Source organism: Rhinoderma darwinii (assembly GCF_050947455.1).
Source record: "Rhinoderma darwinii isolate aRhiDar2 chromosome 3 unlocalized genomic scaffold, aRhiDar2.hap1 SUPER_3_unloc_13, whole genome shotgun sequence".
Classification (NCBI taxonomy): Eukaryota; Metazoa; Chordata; class Amphibia; order Anura; family Rhinodermatidae; genus Rhinoderma; species Rhinoderma darwinii.
The window spans coordinates 89,869-110,032 of record NW_027461738.1 but is presented as its reverse complement, the minus strand read 5'-3'; the positions used below and the strand labels follow the sequence as shown (position 1 = coordinate 110,032).

The window sequence follows — 20,164 nt, the reverse complement described above, 5'->3', positions numbered from 1 at the left end:
TCCAACCTTCTGTACGTTTGGTTATCTGATAAGAGATTCAATATGGATGTTTTATATTCAGATTTATCCATTACAGCTACTCCTCCGCCTTTATCTGCCATTTTTATTATGATCTCTTGGTTATTTTCCAGAGATATTTTTGCGTCTTTAAGTCTTTTAGACAGATTTGATTTGTGCGTGGTCCGGTTGGTTTTATTCCATAAAACCTGAAGTTCTTTTTCTAATAAATTTTGGAAAGTGTCCATAGAGTCAGTCCTTGATTTAGTTGGATAAAAGCGGTTATTGGTTGTAGAGAAATTAGATAATTGATTGATAGTATTATTCTCCTGGTTGATGTTATCCCTCCTAAGACTATCCAAACACGAGATGGTTTGTAATTCCTGAAAAGAAAGAGCCAACATCGATTGGTCAGTATTGTTTGATTGTGGTATAGCTGTATCTGTATTTTCCTTTAGAGTATATATAGAGGCCTCCATGTCTAGACCCAGATTTTTCTGTTCAGTGATTGAAACAGGTAGTATAGAGATATGATTCTCTGGTAAGTTTCCACCATTATTAGATATAAGGTCTGGCAGTATCTCCATATTTGTATCTTGAGAGTCAGACACAAGGAAATGGCGTTTCACAGTAAGATTCCTTATAAATTTATTGATATCAAGGATCGTATGGAAGATGTCAAATTTGTTAGTTGGTGCGAAATTCAGACCCAGAGATAAAACTTCGTTCTGTGCCGGAGTGAGTACGATTGATGATAAGTTAACCACGTTGGGTATTATAGTTGGTATTTCCGTGATCGGAGGTGACGACTCTGGTTTGTTTCCAGCCTTCCTATGTTTCCTGCCGCCCCTCCTTCCTCGTTTTTTGATAGCATGTACTGGTTGGCATCAGATCTTTGTGGGTACTTTGGACGGGCTCCAAAGTTTTCGTCTTCTGAGAATCCCTCAGTAGATTCCGGCTCAGTAGAGCTAAAACTCACTCTGCTCGATGTGGCTCTATATCTATTGTGTCTTTGGTAATTTTGTTTTTTCAGGATTGGTTTCGGTCTTGTACGGTTTTGATCTCTTCTGTTCCAATTGTACACTTGGTTGTTTTGGTAGTCCCTCGTATCTCTTAAGAATTTGGTTTTCTTGGATTCTGCTAGAGACCGATCAAGTTTGTCTATATAAGTTGACGTTCTGGTGTCTAGGAATGCAACTTCGGGTGAGCTGGGAAGGTCATCTATTTTTGTTCTTATTTCAGATATTGTGACTTCCAGTTCTGTCAGTTTGGCTTCTTCTTCTTTAGTTATAATTTTCATTAGTTTGATGGAGCATTCTGTTAGAATCTGGTCCCATTCCTTAGTGAAGGTGTCTGAGTAATTGAATGTGGGTAATTTTTTAATTCTCAGGCCTCTTGGGATCATGTCTTTTTCAATATATGTTCTAAGCGTGGTCAAATCCCACCACACTTTGGCTTGTTGGATCATGTGTTTTTCCATATCACGAAATAAATTTTCAAAATCCTGGTTGTGTATGGTTATATCTTCATGGTTACCAAACACTTTGGCCGCCATCTGTGCCCTGGATATTTGTCACAAATACAATACAGTTCATTCTATATACATAGTTAGCATTTAACAAACAGGTCTTATACTTACGATCGATCTGTGTTGTTCCTGTCCGGTTTCCAACGCTGGGGAGACACTTCCGGTCTTGCGGTTCACCGTTACCATGCCTCATGGAACGCAAGCATAAAAAAGAATGACACATCTAACCGGAAGTGTCTCAATACAGTGATCAATGAACATGACCACTGTAGAATAAATTATTTCTGAACTAATGCACAAACATAGATACTTCTAATACGCCCGTACCATATCTGATCCTTTTTCAAGACATACCCTAAATTATACAAACATATTCTGTTAATCACGGAAACACACTGAAAGTGTGTGAACACACGCAGACTCCAATTAGCGCTACCGATAAACACCCGTGTAACAGAGTATATATGGCACACATCCATCTGAGTTAGCAAGCTTCAGCCATGATTAAGGACGCTCGCAGCGTCTGAAACGCGTAGGCTTCTTATCAACCATTATCACCTTTTTTTCCCTACACTATCAGGATGTCACGCTGTGCTCTTTACTCCTGATTTTAACTAGCCAAAATATTGGCCCATTAAACTTGGAAAAACTTCCTCCATTTTATTGAATCGTCTGTGCTGGATCCAAACCCCATCTTCTCTGGTCTTGTCTACTGTGTGCCGACACAAAGATCCGTGCACGACTATCCCTAGAACTACATCTGCAACGAAGGTGAGCTGGAGGTGTCTCTCTTTATTTACTTTCGTATATTACAGTACTGGCTTGTACCTCACGTGCCCACCGCCTTCTATGTATCCTTAAAAGAAATCCTAGAACCTTAGATTTGCTTATATGAGGATTTGTGATTAACGCACCCAAAAAACGCGTCTGAACACAATGTGAATTAGTGTCATAAGGAAAAATAATTTTCTGTTGATAATGTTGAATACTAACTGTATGCAAAAACCAACGTGATAAATTATATCCTGCTATTTCTCAACGAATTAGTGAAAAATACTATATTCTGCGATACTGAAACAATACCCAGTGGCGAAAAGTTACCCCTATGTACCTTTGTTTTTATACTGCACTAGAACAAGTACCTTTGATCTTGAAAGAATCTTCATGCCCTCACTATCTAGCTAATATAACCCATGATATCTTGATTTTGGAAACATTTTTTCATGATGACAAGCAACCCACAAATATCCAGGGCACAGATGGCGGCCAAAGTGTTTGGTAACCATGAAGATATAACCATACACAACCAGGATTTTGAAAATTTATTTCGTGATATGGAAAAACACATGATCCAACAAGCCAAAGTGTGGTGGGATTTGACCACGCTTAGAACATATATTGAAAAAGACATGATCCCAAGAGGCCTGAGAATTAAAAAATTACCCACATTCAATTACTCAGACACCTTCACTAAGGAATGGGACCAGATTCTAACAGAATGCTCCATCAAACTAATGAAAATTATAACTAAAGAAGAAGAAGCCAAACTGACAGAACTGGAAGTCACAATATCTGAAATAAGAACAAAAATAGATGACCTTCCCAGCTCACCCGAAGTTGCATTCCTAGACACCAGAACGTCAACTTATATAGACAAACTTGATCGGTCTCTAGCAGAATCCAAGAAAACCAAATTCTTAAGAGATACGAGGGACTACCAAAACAACCAAGTGTACAATTGGAACAGAAGAGATCAAAACCGTACAAGACCGAAACCAATCCTGAAAAAACAAAATTACCAAAGACACAATAGATATAGAGCCACATCGAGCAGAGTGAGTTTTAGCTCTACTGAGCCGGAATCTACTGAGGGATTCTCGGAAGACGAAAACTTTGGAGCCCGTCCAAAGTACCCACAAAGATCTGATGCCAACCAGTACATGCTATCAAAAAACGAGGAAGGAGGGGCGGCAGGAAACATAGGAAGGCTGGAAACAAACCAGAGTCGTCACCTCCGATCACGGAAATACCAACTATAATACCCAACGTGGTTAACTTATCATCAATCGTACTCACTCCGGCACAGAACGAAGTTTTATCTCTGGGTCTGAATTTCGCACCAACTAACAAATTTGACATCTTCCATACGATCCTTGATATCAATAAATTTATAAGGAATCTTACTGTGAAACGCCATTTCCTTGTGTCTGACTCTCAAGATACAAATATGGAGATACTGCCAGACCTTATATCTAATAATGGTGGAAACTTACCAGAGAATCATATCTCTATACTACCTGTTTCAATCACTGAACAGAAAAATCTGGGTCTAGACATGGAGGCCTCTATATATACTCTAAAGGAAAATACAGATACAGCTATACCACAATCAAACAATACTGACCAATCGATGTTGGCTCTTTCTTTTCAGGAATTACAAACCATCTCGTGTTTGGATAGTCTTAGGAGGGATAACATCAACCAGGAGAATAATACTATCAATCAATTATCTAATTTCTCTACAACCAATAACCGCTTTTATCCAACTAAATCAAGGACTGACTCTATGGACACTTTCCAAAATTTATTAGAAAAAGAACTTCAGGTTTTATGGAATAAAACCAACCGGACCACGCACAAATCAAATCTGTCTAAAAGACTTAAAGACGCAAAAATATCTCTGGAAAATAACCAAGAGATCATAATAAAAATGGCAGATAAAGGCGGAGGAGTAGCTGTAATGGATAAATCTGAATATAAAACATCCATATTGAATCTCTTATCAGATAACCAAACGTACAGAAGGTTGGAAAATAATCCAATTGAGACAATCCAAAAGAAATTGAAACAGCTCCTCAATGAAGGCTTGGACAATGGGCATATCAGCCAAAAACAACTAAAATATATCTACATAGAACAGCCTATTACACCCATATTCCACGCCCTTCCCAAAATCCATAAATCTACAAAACCCCCGCCCATGCGTCCCATTGTGTCTGGGATTGGTTCCATCCTAGAAAGGCTATCCGAATGGCTGGACACATTATTACAGCCACTAGTCCAGCAAACTCCAGCGTTCCTAAGAGACACACGGGACGTCCTGCGATCATTTCAATACAAAGTTTGGAAAAATGATTACTCATGGCTTACATGCGACGTAATATCGCTTTACACTTCGATCCCTCACCAAACTGCACACAATGCCTTAGAATATTATCTGGCCGCAAATAGCGCATACACGAGAAAGTTCCAAATGTATATCCTTGAGGTGCTAAACTTCCTCATGACTCATAATTATTTCCTATTTAATGGAGTGTTCTACCTACAACTCAAGGGGGTCTCCATGGGAGCCAAATTCTCCCCCTCCATAGCCAACTTAGTTATGGCCTGGTGGGAGGAACATACAATCTTTTCAATTAACAACCCATTTGGACACCATATTGAATGGTATAAGAGATACATTGACGACCTGCTGATTATTTGGAAGGGAGATGCTCAATTAATCCTCAAATTCCTGGAACATCTAAACGACAATGTGCATAATCTCAGATTTACCCATAGCCACAACAAATCAGACATCATCTTTTTAGATTTGGAACTAAAAGGCATAGAAGGAAAAATTATTGAATCAAGCACACATCGTAAACCCACCTCGGCAAACACTATTTTACATGCAGAGAGTAACCATGCTAAAAAAACCATCATGAACATCCCGATAGGAGAAATGTACCGGGCAAGAAGGAATTGCAGTTCTAATGAACAATTCAATACAGAACAGAAACAAATATGCTCCAGGTTACAAAAACGAGGTTATCCGAGTTGGTCTCTTAATAGAGCCACCAATATCACAACTAAAATAGCAAGAAAAGATCTTCTGAATTATGACAAAGAGAATATGAAGGGGAATGAACTTAAACATCAGATACCTACATTAATACTACAACAAAGTAACCAATTTTCTGAAATCAAAAAGATAATACACAGATATTTACCAGTGTTATTTGAAGATGATAGCCTACGCTCCATTCTCCAAGATGGGGTCAGAATCGTTGCTCGCAAGGCTCCTTCTCTCGGTAGCTCACTCTCTCCGTCATTATTTTCATCTAATAACTCCAAATCCACATGGCTAGAAAATAAGGGTTTCTTTAAATGCGGGCAACACCCATGCAAAACGTGTACATATGCGCATCCAAGTAAAAACTTTTCTAATGCTGATAACACTTTGACATTCGTGGTACAAAACTACATTAATTGCAACACAAGTGCAGTCATTTACACCATAGAATGTACGCAATGCAAACTAAAATATGTGGGCTGCACTAGCAGGAAATTGAAAATTCGAATACTGGAACACCTAAGTTATATTCGCAACTCCAATATTGTAAATGTGTCAAACGCAGCTAAGCATTTTATTTATCAACACAATAGGACAACCAATTTTTTCCAATGTCAAGCGATAGAAAAAGTCCACCTACCCAAAAGAGGGGGGGACCTATAATACAAAATCTACCAACGTGAAGCCCACTGGATTTTCAAATTGAACACACGGTCCCCTAATGGCCTCAATATAAGACATGATCAAAACTTCCATTACTAAAACACAATATGTGATTCAAATCCTCACCGTACAAATACATACAATTGTAGTATGCCAGGCATATAACATTTATACTACAAAGTAAAATCACCAGTAATAAAATCAAAATAGTAACAATTGTTGCATGATCAAGTTCTTTTTCATCTATAGCGTGATGTCTAAAAACCAAGACAGACCAGGCCTATGTTTCAAGGCCATAAGTGCTTACCCTGCCCTCTAAAAAATAAAAAATAAAAAATAAAAAATAAATAATGAATAAATATTAAACTTATAAATATATATTCCGTCCTGAGTGACTAAACTAATAATTAACTGGTGGGTACGAGTCATCCGGATGCAACAAACTAGCCATAATCAGGTATACTTTACTGAGCGTTTATATAAAAACAAACCTTTCTTTCCTTGTCAAAGTGCGTACACGGTTTTAATGATGTTGAGTGTATGTCATATGTTTATTACACGGCAACATCTTTTAAAGTCACCTAGTTTAATATAAGATTATTTATTTAATTTCTGCCACTCTTACATTTCCTTTTGTTTTCATCCATTCCAATATTCCAGAGTTGTTGTTTTTACTACATTTTTTCATCCTTCATAACTATACTCAGCAGCTGACTACTAAGCACAAGAGGGTTAAATGTCTCTCGTAGACCCCATCCATCCAGAAGTATGTTGTGCTAGATTTCTGTCTGCGTTGCGGTCAAACTTTCATCTAAATACACATATGTATAAACTAATTTAAATAGGATTAACTAATTATTTGGGCACAAATACAATACAGTTCATTCTATATACATAGTTAGCATTTAACAAACAGGTCTTATACTTACGATCGATCTGTGTTGTTCCTGTCCGGTTTCCAACGCTGGGGGAGACACTTCCGGTCTTGCGGTTCACCGTTACCATGCCTCATGGAACGCAAGCATAAAAAAGAATGACACATCTAACCGGAAGTGTCTCAATACAGTGATCAATGAACATGACCACTGTAGAATAAATTATTTCTGAACTAATGCACAAACATAGATACTTCTAATACGCCCGTACCATATCTGATCCTTTTTCAAGACATACCCTAAATTATACAAACATATTCTGTTAATCACGGAAACACACTGAAAGTGTGTGAACACACGCAGACTCCAATTAGCGCTACCGATAAACACCCGTGTAACAGAGTATATATGGCACACATCCATCTGAGTTAGCTAGCTTCAGCCATGATTAAGGACGCTCGCAGCGTCTGAAACGCGTAGGCTTCTTATCAACCATTATCACCTTTTTTTCCCTACACTATCAGGATGTCACGCTGTGCTCTTTACTCCTGATTTTAACTAGCCAAAATATTGGCCCATTAAACTTGGAAAAACTTCCTCCATTTTATTGAATCGTCTGTGCTGGATCCAAACCCCATCTTCTAGGGTACATAAGTTGTGATGGCCGAGTGGTTAAGGTGTTGGATTTGAAATCCAATGGGGTCTCCCTGCACATGATCAAGTCCTGTTCACAACGTTCTATTTTAAGAAGAGAACTTCCAGAAACATATTAAAGTTTGTCACATATAGAAAGAGTTATTTTAATTCCATCCTCTTTGTCACTGATTAATTACATTAATAATAGTGGTTCCAGCTGTGCCCCTGGCTTACAGCTCTGAAAAGCGAGCAATATTTAGAGTATAAATCACTATAACTACAGCATCCCATTTGTCCAGACTTTTATTTTTCTCTTGATAAATACAAATCAGGTTGGTTGGACAACTTCTGCCCTTAGTAAATCTCTGCTTGCTGTCAATTATAATACTATTTTCTGTTACATACTCCTGTATATAGTCCCTTAAATGGACTCTGTCACCAGTTTATCAATTCCCAATTTCCTAACTAGCCTAATAGGCGCTCTGATGCTGATAACTACAGTGTGATTTGTTGTTTTTTGTTTTAAAAACGTTTATTTGCAAAGTTATGAGCATTTATTTATATATACTAATGTAGCTCTAATAGCCAAATAGGAGATGACTCCTTTTTACTCTGGGCAGCTAATGTTTTCTGTATGACGCTGTCCAATCAGCATACAACTTCTCCCCCTTCCCTGTCCAGCAACACAGTGTGATCATATAGTACACTGCGTCCATTCCCGACTGTGTTTTCAACAGGTGATATCTTCGGTTCTGTCACAGCTAGAACTGTGATTTTGGTGTCATATGAAAGAGTAGAATCCAGTCTTTCAAATGCCACCAAATCTGCTTTTTTAGGTGGCCCACAGCCCGAGATATGGCTGTTTGAATTGATCCCCCTTCCCTGTAGCTTGAGTTTCACAATGTGTGTGAAGCAGCTTCATGCTGATAGGACAGCATCAGATGCTGAGAGTCAGCTCCACCTCAGGAGAATTGCTGCTGTTACCTCCCAGATGTCTAATAAAGGCTAAATTACATATTTAGAAAATGCTCATAACTTTGCAAATAATAAACATTTTTTTACTACAAATCACCCTGTAGTTATCAGCAGCAAAGCACCTATTAGACTAGTTAGGAGTTAGGGACCTGATAAACTGGTAACAGAGTCCATTTAAGAGCTCTTCAAAAGTTTTTCCCACAATGGATGTTAAGCTTACTGGTCTATAATTACTTTGTATTGAACTTACTACTTATAGAAAACTCAATGACATTCATGGGGTCTCTGTCACCAATGAAAAACCCGATAGATTTTTAATCGCCTATAAAGAATTTGATTCATCATATACTTTAGTTATGTAAACTTAAATAATAAACAAGTGAATAAACTAAAGCAACAAATAGCAAGGCACTGCTGAGATTTGAACTCAGGATCTCCTGTTTACTAGACAGGCACTTTAACCAACTAAGCCACAGCACCAAAGCACTTTTCTTCTCACGGCGTCCTACCACACAGCTCAGTTCAGAGCAAAAGACTGATCTCATATTTTAGGCTAGCCCCTTAGGTGTAGTTGCCAGAAGTCTTAACAGACAGGGTACATAAGTTGTGATGGCCGAGTGGTTAAGGCGTTGGATTTGAAATCCAATGGGGTCTCCCTGCACATGATCAAGTCCTGTTCACAACGTTCTATTTTAAGAAGAGAACTTCCAGAAACATATTAAAGTTTGTCACATATAGAAAGAGTTATTTTAATTCCATCCTCTTTGTCACTGATTAATTACATTAATAATAGTGGTTCCAGCTGTGCCTCTGGCTTACAACTCTGAAAAGCGAGCAATATTTAGAGTATAAATCACTATAACTACAGCATCCCATTTGTCCAGACTTTTATTTTTCTCTTGATAAATACAAATCAGGTTGGTTGGACAACTTCTGCCCTTAGTAAATCTCTGCTTGCTGTCAATTATAATACTATTTTCTGTTACATACTCCTGTATATAGTCCCTTAAATGGACTCTGTCACCAGTTTATCAATTCCCAATTTCCTAACTAGCCTAATAGGCGCTCTGATGCTGATAACTACAGTGTGATTTGTTGTTTTTTGTTTTAAAAACGTTTATTTGCAAAGTTATGAGCATTTATTTATATATACTAATGTAGCTCTAATAGCCAAATAGGAGATGACTCCTTTTTACTCTGGGCAACTAATGTTTTCTGTATGATGCTGTCCAATCAGCATACAACTTCTCCCCCTTCCCTGTCCAGCAACACAGTGTGATCATATAGTACACTGCGTCCATTCCCGACTGTGTTTTCAACAGGTGATATCTTCGGTTCTGTCACAGCTAGAACTGTGATTTTGGTGTCATATGAAAGAGTAGAATCCAGTCTTTCAAATGCCACCAAATCTGCTTTTTTAGGTGGCCCACAGCCCGAGATATGGCTGTTTGAATTGATCCCCCTTCCCTGTAGCTTGAGTTTCACAATGTGTGTGAAGCAGCTTCATGCTGATAGGACAGCATCAGATGCTGAGAGTCAGCTCCACCTCAGGAGAATTGCTGCTGTTACCTCCCAGATGTCTAATAAAGGCTAAATTACATATTTAGAAAATGCTCATAACTTTGCAAATAATAAACATTTTTTTACTACAAATCACCCTGTAGTTATCAGCAGCAAAGCACCTATTAGACTAGTTAGGAGTTAGGGACCTGATAAACTGGTAACAGAGTCCCTTTAAGAGCTCTTCAAAAGTTTTTCCCACAATGGATGTTAAGCTTACTGGTCTATAATTACTTTGTATTGAACTTACTACTTATAGAAAACTCAATGACATTCATGGGGTCTCTGTCACCAATGAAAAACCCGATAGATTTTGAATCGCCTATAAAGAATTTGATTCATCATATACTTTAGTTATGTAAACTTAAATAATAAACAAGTGAATAAACTAAAGCAACAAATAGCAAGGCACTGCTGAGATTTGAACTCAGGATCTCCTGTTTACTAGACAGGCGATTTAACCAACTAAGCCACTGCACCAAAGCAATTTTCTTCTCACGGTGTCCTACCACACAGCTCAGTTCAGAGCAAAAGACTGATCTCATATTTTAGGCTAGCCCCTTAGGTGTAGTTGCCAGAAGTCTTAACAGACAGGGTACATAAGTTGTGATGGCCGAGTGGTTAAGGCGTTGGATTTGAAATCCAATGGGGTCTCCCTGCACATGATCAAGTCCTGTTCACAACGTTCTATTTTAAGAAGAGAACTTCCAGAAACATATTAAAGTTTGTCACATATAGAAAGAGTTATTTTAATTCCATCCTCTTTGTCACTGATTAATTCCATTAATAATAGTGGTTCCAGCTGTGCCCCTGGCTTACAACTCTGAAAAGCGAGCAATATTTAGAGTATAAATCACTATAACTACAGCATCCCATTTGTCCAGACTTTTATTTTTCTCTTGATAAATACAAATCAGGTTGGTTGGACAACTTCTGCCCTTAGTAAATCTCTGTTTGCTGTCAATTATAATACTATTTTCTGTTACATACTCCTGTATATAGTCCCTTAAATGGACTCTGTCACCAGTTTATCAATTCCCAATTTCCTAACTAGCCTAATAGGCGCTCTGATGCTGATAACTACAGTGTGATTTGTTGTTTTTTGTTTTAACAACGTTTATTTGCAAAGTTGTGAGCATTTATTTATATATACTAATGTAGCTCTAATAGCCAAATAGGAGATGACTCCTTTTTACTCTGGGCAGCTAATGTTTTCTGTATGACGCTGTCGAATCAGCATACAACTTCTCCCCCTTCCCTGTCCAGCAACACAGTGTGATCATATAGTACACTGCGTCCATTCCTGACTGTGTTTTCAACAGGTGATATCTTCGGTTCTGTCACAGCTAGAACTGTGATTTTGGTGTCATATGAAAGAGTAGAATCCAGTCTTTCAAATGCCACCAAATCTGCTGTTTAGGTGGCCCACAGCCCGAGATATGGCTGTTTGAATTGATCCCCCTTCCCTGTAGCTTGAGTTTCACAATGTGTGTGAAGCAGCTTCATGCTGATAGGACAGCATCAGATGCTGAGAGTCAGCTCCACCTCAGGAGAATTGCTGCTGTTACCTCCCAGATGTCTAATAAAGGCTAAATTACATATTTAGAAAATGCTCATAACTTTGCAAATAATAAACATTTTTTTACTACAAATCACCCTGTAGTTATCAGCAGCAAAGCACCTATTAGACTAGTTAGGAGTTAGGGACCTGATAAACTGGTAACAGAGTCCCTTTAAGAGCTCTTCAAAAGTTTTTCCCACAATGGATGTTAAGCTTACTGGTCTATAATTACTTTGTATTGAACTTACTACTTATAGAAAACTCAATGACATTCATGGGGTCTCTGTCACCAATGAAAAACCAGATAGATTTTGAATCGCCTATAAAGAATTTGATTCATCATATACTTTAGTTATGTAAACTTAAATAATAAACAAGTGAATAAACTAAAGCAACAAATAGCAAGGCACTGCTGAGATTTGAACTCAGGATCTCCTGTTTACTAGACAGGCGATTTAACCAACTAAGCCACTGCACCAAAGCAATTTTCTTCTCACGGTGTCCTACCACACAGCTCAGTTCAGAGCAAAAGACTGATCTCATATTTTAGGCTAGCCCCTTAGGTGTAGTTGCCAGAAGTCTTAACAGACAGGGTACATAAGTTGTGATGGCCGAGTGGTTAAGGCGTTGGATTTGAAATCCAATGGGGTCTCCCTGCACATGATCAAGTCCTGTTCACAACGTTCTATTTTAAGAAGAGAACTTCCAGAAACATATTAAAGTTTGTCACATATAGAAAGAGTTATTTTAATTCCATCCTCTTTGTCACTGATTAATTCCATTAATAATAGTGGTTCCAGCTGTGCCCCTGGCTTACAACTCTGAAAAGCGAGCAATATTTAGAGTATAAATCACTATAACTACAGCATCCCATTTGTCCAGACTTTTATTTTTCTCTTGATAAATACAAATCAGGTTGGTTGGACAACTTCTGCCCTTAGTAAATCTCTGTTTGCTGTCAATTATAATACTATTTTCTGTTACATACTCCTGTATATAGTCCCTTAAATGGACTCTGTCACCAGTTTATCAATTCCCAATTTCCTAACTAGCCTAATAGGCGCTCTGATGCTGATAACTACAGTGTGATTTGTTGTTTTTTGTTTTAAAAACGTTTATTTGCAAAGTTGTGAGCATTTATTTATATATACTAATGTAGCTCTAATAGCCAAATAGGAGATGACTCCTTTTTACTCTGGGCAGCTAATGTTTTCTGTATGACGCTGTCGAATCAGCATACAACTTCTCCCCCTTCCCTGTCCAGCAACACAGTGTGATCATATAGTACACTGCGTCCATTCCTGACTGTGTTTTCAACAGGTGATATCTTCGGTTCTGTCACAGCTAGAACTGTGATTTTGGTGTCATATGAAAGAGTAGAATCCAGTCTTTCAAATGCCACCAAATCTGCTGTTTAGGTGGCCCACAGCCCGAGATATGGCTGTTTGAATTGATCCCCCTTCCCTGTAGCTTGAGTTTCACAATGTGTGTGAAGCAGCTTCATGCTGATAGGACAGCATCAGATGCTGAGAGTCAGCTCCACCTCAGGAGAATTGCTGCTGTTACCTCCCAGATGTCTAATAAAGGCTAAATTACATATTTAGAAAATGCTCATAACTTTGCAAATAATAAACATTTTTTTTACTACAAATCACCCTGTAGTTATCAGCAGCAAAGCACCTATTAGACTAGTTAGGAGTTAGGGACCTGATAAACTGGTAACAGAGTCCCTTTAAGAGCTCTTCAAAAGTTTTTCCCACAATGGATGTTAAGCTTACTGGTCTATAATTATTTTGTATTGAACTTACTACTTATAGAAAACTCAATGACATTCATGGGGTCTCTGTCACCAATGAAAAACCCGATAGATTTTTAATCGCCTATAAAGAATTTGATTCATCATATACTTTAGTTATGTAAACTTAAATAATAAACAAGTGAATAAACTAAAGCAACAAATAGCAAGGCACTGCTGAGATTTGAACTCAGGATCTCCTGTTTACTAGACAGGCGCTTTAACCAACTAAGCCACAGCACCAAAGCACTTTTCTTCTCACGGTGTCCTACCACACAGCTCAGTTCAGAGCAAAAGACTGATCTCATATTTTAGGCTAGCCCCTTAGGTGTAGTTGCCAGAAGTCTTAACAGACAGGGTACATAAGTTGTGATGGCCGAGTGGTTAAGGCGTTGGATTTGAAATCCAATGGGGTCTCCCTGCACATGATCAAGTCCTGTTCACAACGTTCTATTTTAAGAAGAGAACTTCCAGAAACATATTAAAGTTTGTCACATATAGAAAGAGTTATTTTAATTCCATCCTCTTTGTCACTGATTAATTACATTAATAATAGTGGTTCCAGCTGTGCCCCTGGCTTACAACTCTGAAAAGCGAGCAATATTTAGAGTATAAATCACTATAACTACAGCATCCCATTTGTCCAGACTTTTATTTTTCTCTTGATAAATACAAATCAGGTTGGTTGGACAACTTCTGCCCTTAGTAAATCTCTGCTTGCTGTCAATTATAATACAATTTTCTGTTACATACTCCTGTATATAGTCCCTTAAATGGACTCTGTCACCAGTTTATCAATTCCCAATTTCCTAACTAGCCTAATAGGCTAACAGACTAGCCTAACAGACCCATTCCACATATATGCCATTTACACAATGCACTCAGGCCACACATGCGCCGCCGCTAGGCCTGCTCCACGCAACTCACACAGCCGTGGTATCAGCAGGTCCTCGTTAGTATAGTGGAGAGTATCCCCGCCTGTCACGCGGGAGACCGGGGTTCGATTCCCCGACGGGGAGAATTGTCACTTTTAGACACATCAATAACCAGAATTATAAAACAAGACTCTTTCTTTTCACTTTGGGCGGTGTAATGTTTTCTGTATGACGCTGTCCAATCAGCTTCTGCACCCTTCCCTGTCCAGCAACACAGTGTGATCTTATAGTATACAGCTTTCATTCCCAATTCTGTATTCAACTGGCTATATCTCAGGCTCTGTCACAGGTAGAACTGTGATTCTACTGTCATATGAAAGATTGGAATCTCCCCTTTCATATGCCACCAGAACCGCGGTTCTAGGTCGTCCACAGCCCGAGATATGGCTGTTTGAATGGATCCCCCTTCCCTCTAGACTGTCTCCTAATGCTGTGAAACAGCATCCTGCTGATAGGACAGAGTCAGAGGCTGGGAGGAAGCCCCCCTTCAGGAGAATCGCTGCTGTCCAATCAGCTTCTGCACCCTTCCCTGTCCAGCAACACAGTGTGATCTTATAGTATACAGCTTTCATTCCCAATTCTGTATTCAACTGGCTATATCTCAGGCTCTGTCACAGCTAGAACTGTGATTCTACTGTCATATGAAAGATTGGAATCTCCCCTTTCATATGCCACCAGAAACGCGGTTCTAGGTCGTCCACAGCCCGAGATATGGCTGTTTGAATGGATCCCCCTTCCCTCTAGACTGTCTCCTAATGCTGTGAAACAGCATCCTGGTGATAGGACAGAGTCAGAGGCTGGGAGGAAGCCCCACCTCAGGAGAATCGCTGCTGTTACCTCCCAGTTGTCTTATAAATTCTCATTTACATATTTAGAAAAAAGCTCATAACTTTTGAAATAATAAACGTTTTGGGACACAATTTTCACTAGTATTATCAGTGTGACAGCGCCTATCAAATTAGCTAGGAGATAGGGAAGTACAAGTGACAGAGCCTATTTAAATAGGACGAAATTGCAGTACCAGGATTATTATCTGTCTTACAAGCAGATACATTTAGAAAAATGCTAATTTTCTCTACAATTTTCTCTACGATTCGGATTGTATCGACCACATTTTACCACTTACATAAAGTACAATGTGTCACAAGAAAACAATCTCAGAATGCTTGGATAAATAAAAGAATTCCAAAGTTATTACCACATAAAGAGAAGACAATATGTCATTGCCATATTTATTCATTTTCCTATCATAGGGGGGCACACTAATCTGTATTAGAGTTGTTGAATGGTCTCAGTGGTGTCAGATTAATAGTGAATAACGAGCACAGGGATGTGGGGGCATAGCATAGTTACCAAAACAAAGACCACTCTCGGCATCGGACACGCCATACAGACCCATTCCACATATATGCCATTTACACAATGCACTCAGGCCACACATGCGCCGCCGCTAGGCCTGCTCCACGCAACTCACACAGCTGTGGTATCAGCAGGTCCTCGTTAGTATAGTGGAGAGTATCCCCGCCTGTCACGCGGGAGACCGGGGTTCGATTCCCCGACGGGGAGAATTGTCACTTTTAGACACATCAATAACCAGAATTATAAAACAAGACTCTTTCTTTTCACTTTGGGCGGTGTAATGTTTTCTGTATGACGCTGTCCAATCAGCTTCTGCACCCTTCCCTGTCCAGCAACACAGTGTGATCTTATAGTATACAGCTTTCATTCCCAATTCTGTATTCAACTGGCTATATCTCAGGCTCTGTCACAGCTACAACTGTGATTCTACTGTCATATGAAAGATTGGAATCTCCCCTTTCATATGCCACCAGAACCGCGGTTCTAGGTCGTCCACAGCCCGAGATATGGCTGTTTGAATGGATCCCCCTTCCCTCTAGACTGTCTCCTAATGCTGTGAAACAGCATCCTGGTGATAGGACAGAGTCAGAGGCTGGGAGGAAGCCCCACCTCAGGAGAATCGCTGCTGTTACCTCCCAGTTGTCTTATAAATTCTCATTTACATATTTAGAAAAAAGCTCATAACTTTTGAAATAATAAACGTTTTGGGACACAATTTTCACTAGTATTATCAGTGTGACAGCGCCTATCAAATTAGCTAGGAGATAGGGAAGTACAAGTGACAGAGCCTATTTAAATAGGACGAAATTGCAGTACCAGGATTATTATCTGTCTTACAAGCAGATACATTTAGAAAAATGCTAATTTTCTCTACAATTTTCTCTACGATTCGGATTGTATCGACCACATTTTACCACTTACATAAAGTACAATGTGTCACAAGAAAACAATCTCAGAATGCTTGGATAAATAAAAGAATTCCAAAGTTATTACCACATAAAGAGAAGACAATATGTCATTGCCATATTTATTCATTTTCCTATCATAGGGGGGCACACTAATCTGTATTAGAGTTGTTGAATGGTCTCAGTGGTGTCAGATTAATAGTGAATAACGAGCACAGGGATGTGGGGGCATAGCATAGTTACCAAAACAAAGACCACTCTCGGCATCGGACACGCCATACAGACCCATTCCACATATATGCCATTTACACAATGCACTCAGGCCACACATGCGCCGCCGCTAGGCCTGCTCCACGCAACTCACACAGCTGTGGTATCAGCAGGTCCTCGTTAGTATAGTGGAGAGTATCCCCGCCTGTCACGCGGGAGACCGGGGTTCGATTCCCCGACGGGGAGAATTGTCACTTTTAGACACATCAATAACCAGAATTATAAAACAAGACTCTTTCTTTTCACTTTGGGCGGTGTAATGTTTTCTGTATGACGCTGTCCAATCAGCTTCTGCACCCTTCCCTGTCCAGCAACACAGTGTGATCTTATAGTATACAGCTTTCATTCCCAATTCTGTATTCAACTGGCTATATCTCAGGCTCTGTCACAGCTACAACTGTGATTCTACTGTCATATGAAAGATTGGAATCTCCCCTTTCATATGCCACCAGAACCGCGGTTCTAGGTCGTCCACAGCCCGAGATATGGCTGTTTGAATGGATCCCCCTTCCCTCTAGACTGTCTCCTAATGCTGTGAAACAGCATCCTGCTGATAGGACAGAGTCAGAGGCTGGGAGGAAGCCCCACCTCAGGAGAATCGCTGCTGTTACCTCCCAGTTGTCTTATAAATTCTCATTTACATATTTAGAAAAAAGCTCATAACTTTTGAAATAATAAACGTTTTGGGACACAATTTTCACTAGTATTATCAGTGTGACAGCGCCTATCAAATTAGCTAGGAGATAGGGAAGTACAAGTGACAGAGCCTATTTAAATAGGACGAAATTGCAGTACCAGGATTATTATCTGTCTTACAAGCAGATACATTTAGAAAAATGCTAATTTTCTCTACAATTTTCTCTACGATTCGGATTGTATCGACCACATTTTACCACTTACATAAAGTACAATGTGTCACAAGAAAACAATCTCAGAATGCTTGGATAAATAAAAGAATTCCAAAGTTATTACCACATAAAGAGAAGACAATATGTCATTGCCATATTTATTCATTTTCCTATCATAGGGGGGCACACTAATCTGTATTAGAGTTGTTGAATGGTCTCAGTGGTGTCAGATTAATAGTGAATAACGAGCACAGGGATGTGGGGGCATAGCATAGTTACCAAAACAAAGACCACTCTCGGCATCGGACACGCCATACAGACCCATTCCACATATATGCCATTTACACAATGCACTCAGGCCACACATGCGCCGCCGCTAGGCCTGCTCCACGCAACTCACACAGCCGTGGTATCAGCAGGTCCTCGTTAGTATAGTGGAGAGTATCCCCGCCTGTCACGCGGGAGACCGGGGTTCGATTCCCCGACGGGGAGAATTGTCACTTTTAGACACATCAATAACCAGAATTATAAAACAAGACTCTTTCTTTTCACTTTGGGCGGTGTAATGTTTTCTGTATGACGCTGTCCAATCAGCTTCTGCACCCTTCCCTGTCCAGCAACACAGTGTGATCTTATAGTATACAGCTTTCATTCCCAATTCTGTATTCAACTGGCTATATCTCAGGCTCTGTCACAGCTACAACTGTGATTCTACTGTCATATGAAAGATTGGAATCTCCCCTTTCATATGCCACCAGAACCGCGGTTCTAGGTCGTCCACAGCCCGAGATATGGCTGTTTGAATGGATCCCCCTTCCCTCTAGACTGTCTCCTAATGCTGTGAAACAGCATCCTGGTGATAGGACAGAGTCAGAGGCTGGGAGGAAGCCCCACCTCAGGAGAATCGCTGCTGTTACCTCCCAGTTGTCTTATAAATTCTCATTTACATATTTAGAAAAAAGCTCATAACTTTTGAAATAATAAACGTTTTGGGACACAATTTTCACTAGTATTATCAGTGTGACAGCGCCTATCAAATTAGCTAGGAGATAGGGAAGTACAAGTGACAGAGCCTATTTAAATAGGACGAAATTGCAGTACCAGGATTATTATCTGTCTTACAAGCAGATACATTTAGAAAAATGCTAATTTTCTCTACAATTTTCTCTACGATTCGGATTGTATCGACCACATTTTACCACTTACATAAAGTACAATGTGTCACAAGAAAACAATCTCAGAATGCTTGGATAAATAAAAGAATTCCAAAGTTATTACCACATAAAGAGAAGACAATATGTCATTGCCATATTTATTCATTTTCCTATCATAGGGGGGCACACTAATCTGTATTAGAGTTGTTGAATGGTCTCAGTGGTGTCAGATTAATAGTGAATAACGAGCACAGGGATGTGGGGGCATAGCATAGTTACCAAAACAAAGACCACTCTCGGCATCGGACACGCCATACAGACCCATTCCACATATATGCCATTTACACAATGCACTCAGGCCACACATGCGCCGCCGCTAGGCCTGCTCCACGCAACTCACACAGCTGTGGTATCAGCAGGTCCTCGTTAGTATAGTGGAGAGTATCCCCGCCTGTCACGCGGGAGACCGGGGTTCGATTCCCCGACGGGGAGAATTGTCACTTTTAGACACATCAATAACCAGAATTATAAAACAAGACTCTTTCTTTTCACTTTGGGCGGTGTAATGTTTTCTGTATGACGCTGTCCAATCAGCTTCTGCACCCTTCCCTGTCCAGCAACACAGTGTGATCTTATAGTATACAGCTTTCATTCCCAATTCTGTATTCAACTGGCTATATCTCAGGCTCTGTCACAGCTACAACTGTGATTCTACTGTCATATGAAAGATTGGAATCTCCCCTTTCATATGCCACCAGAACCGCGGTTCTAGGTCGTCCACAGCCCGAGATATGGCTGTTTGAATGGATCCCCCTTCCCTCTAGACTGTCTCCTAATGCTGTGAAACAGCATCCTGCTGATAGGACAGAGTCAGAGGCTGGGAGGAAGCCCCACCTCAGGAGAATCGCTGCTGTTACCTCCCAGTTGTCTTATAAATTCTCATTTACATATTTAGAAAAAAGCTCATAACTTTTGAAATAATAAACGTTTTGGGACACAATTTTCACTAGTATTATCAGTGTGACAGCGCCTATCAAATTAGCTAGGAGATAGGGAAGTACAAGTGACAGAGCCTATTTAAATAGGACGAAATTGCAGTACCAGGATTATTATCTGTCTTACAAGCAGATACATTTAGAAAAATGCTAATTTTCTCTACAATTTTCTCTACGATTCGGATTGTATCGACCACATTTTACCACTTACATAAAGTACAATGTGTCACAAGAAAACAATCTCAGAATGCTTGGATAAATAAAAGAATTCCA

At 39.6% G+C, this 20,164-nt stretch overlaps 6 non-coding genes across 6 annotated transcripts; 5 read left to right on the top strand and 1 right to left on the bottom strand.

Moving 5' to 3' along the window:
- Nucleotides 1-13,594: 13,594 nt before the first annotated feature.
- On the bottom strand, nt 13,595-13,668 carry TRNAT-AGU (transfer RNA threonine (anticodon AGU)). The gene has a single exon. It is a non-coding gene; the product is annotated as a tRNA-Thr (tRNA).
- Nucleotides 13,669-14,372: 704 nt separating this feature from the next.
- Nucleotides 14,373-14,444, top strand: TRNAD-GUC (transfer RNA aspartic acid (anticodon GUC)). The gene has a single exon. It is a non-coding gene; the product is annotated as a tRNA-Asp (tRNA).
- A 1,410-nt stretch (nt 14,445-15,854) lies between these two features.
- TRNAD-GUC (transfer RNA aspartic acid (anticodon GUC)) lies at nt 15,855-15,926 on the top strand. Its single transcript has one exon. It is a non-coding gene; the product is annotated as a tRNA-Asp (tRNA).
- Nucleotides 15,927-17,008: 1,082 nt separating this feature from the next.
- Nucleotides 17,009-17,080, top strand: TRNAD-GUC (transfer RNA aspartic acid (anticodon GUC)). Its single transcript has one exon. It is a non-coding gene; the product is annotated as a tRNA-Asp (tRNA).
- A 1,082-nt stretch (nt 17,081-18,162) lies between these two features.
- Nucleotides 18,163-18,234, top strand: TRNAD-GUC (transfer RNA aspartic acid (anticodon GUC)). The gene has a single exon. It is a non-coding gene; the product is annotated as a tRNA-Asp (tRNA).
- Nucleotides 18,235-19,316: 1,082 nt separating this feature from the next.
- TRNAD-GUC (transfer RNA aspartic acid (anticodon GUC)) lies at nt 19,317-19,388 on the top strand. The gene has a single exon. It is a non-coding gene; the product is annotated as a tRNA-Asp (tRNA).
- Nucleotides 19,389-20,164: the final 776 nt, after the last annotated feature.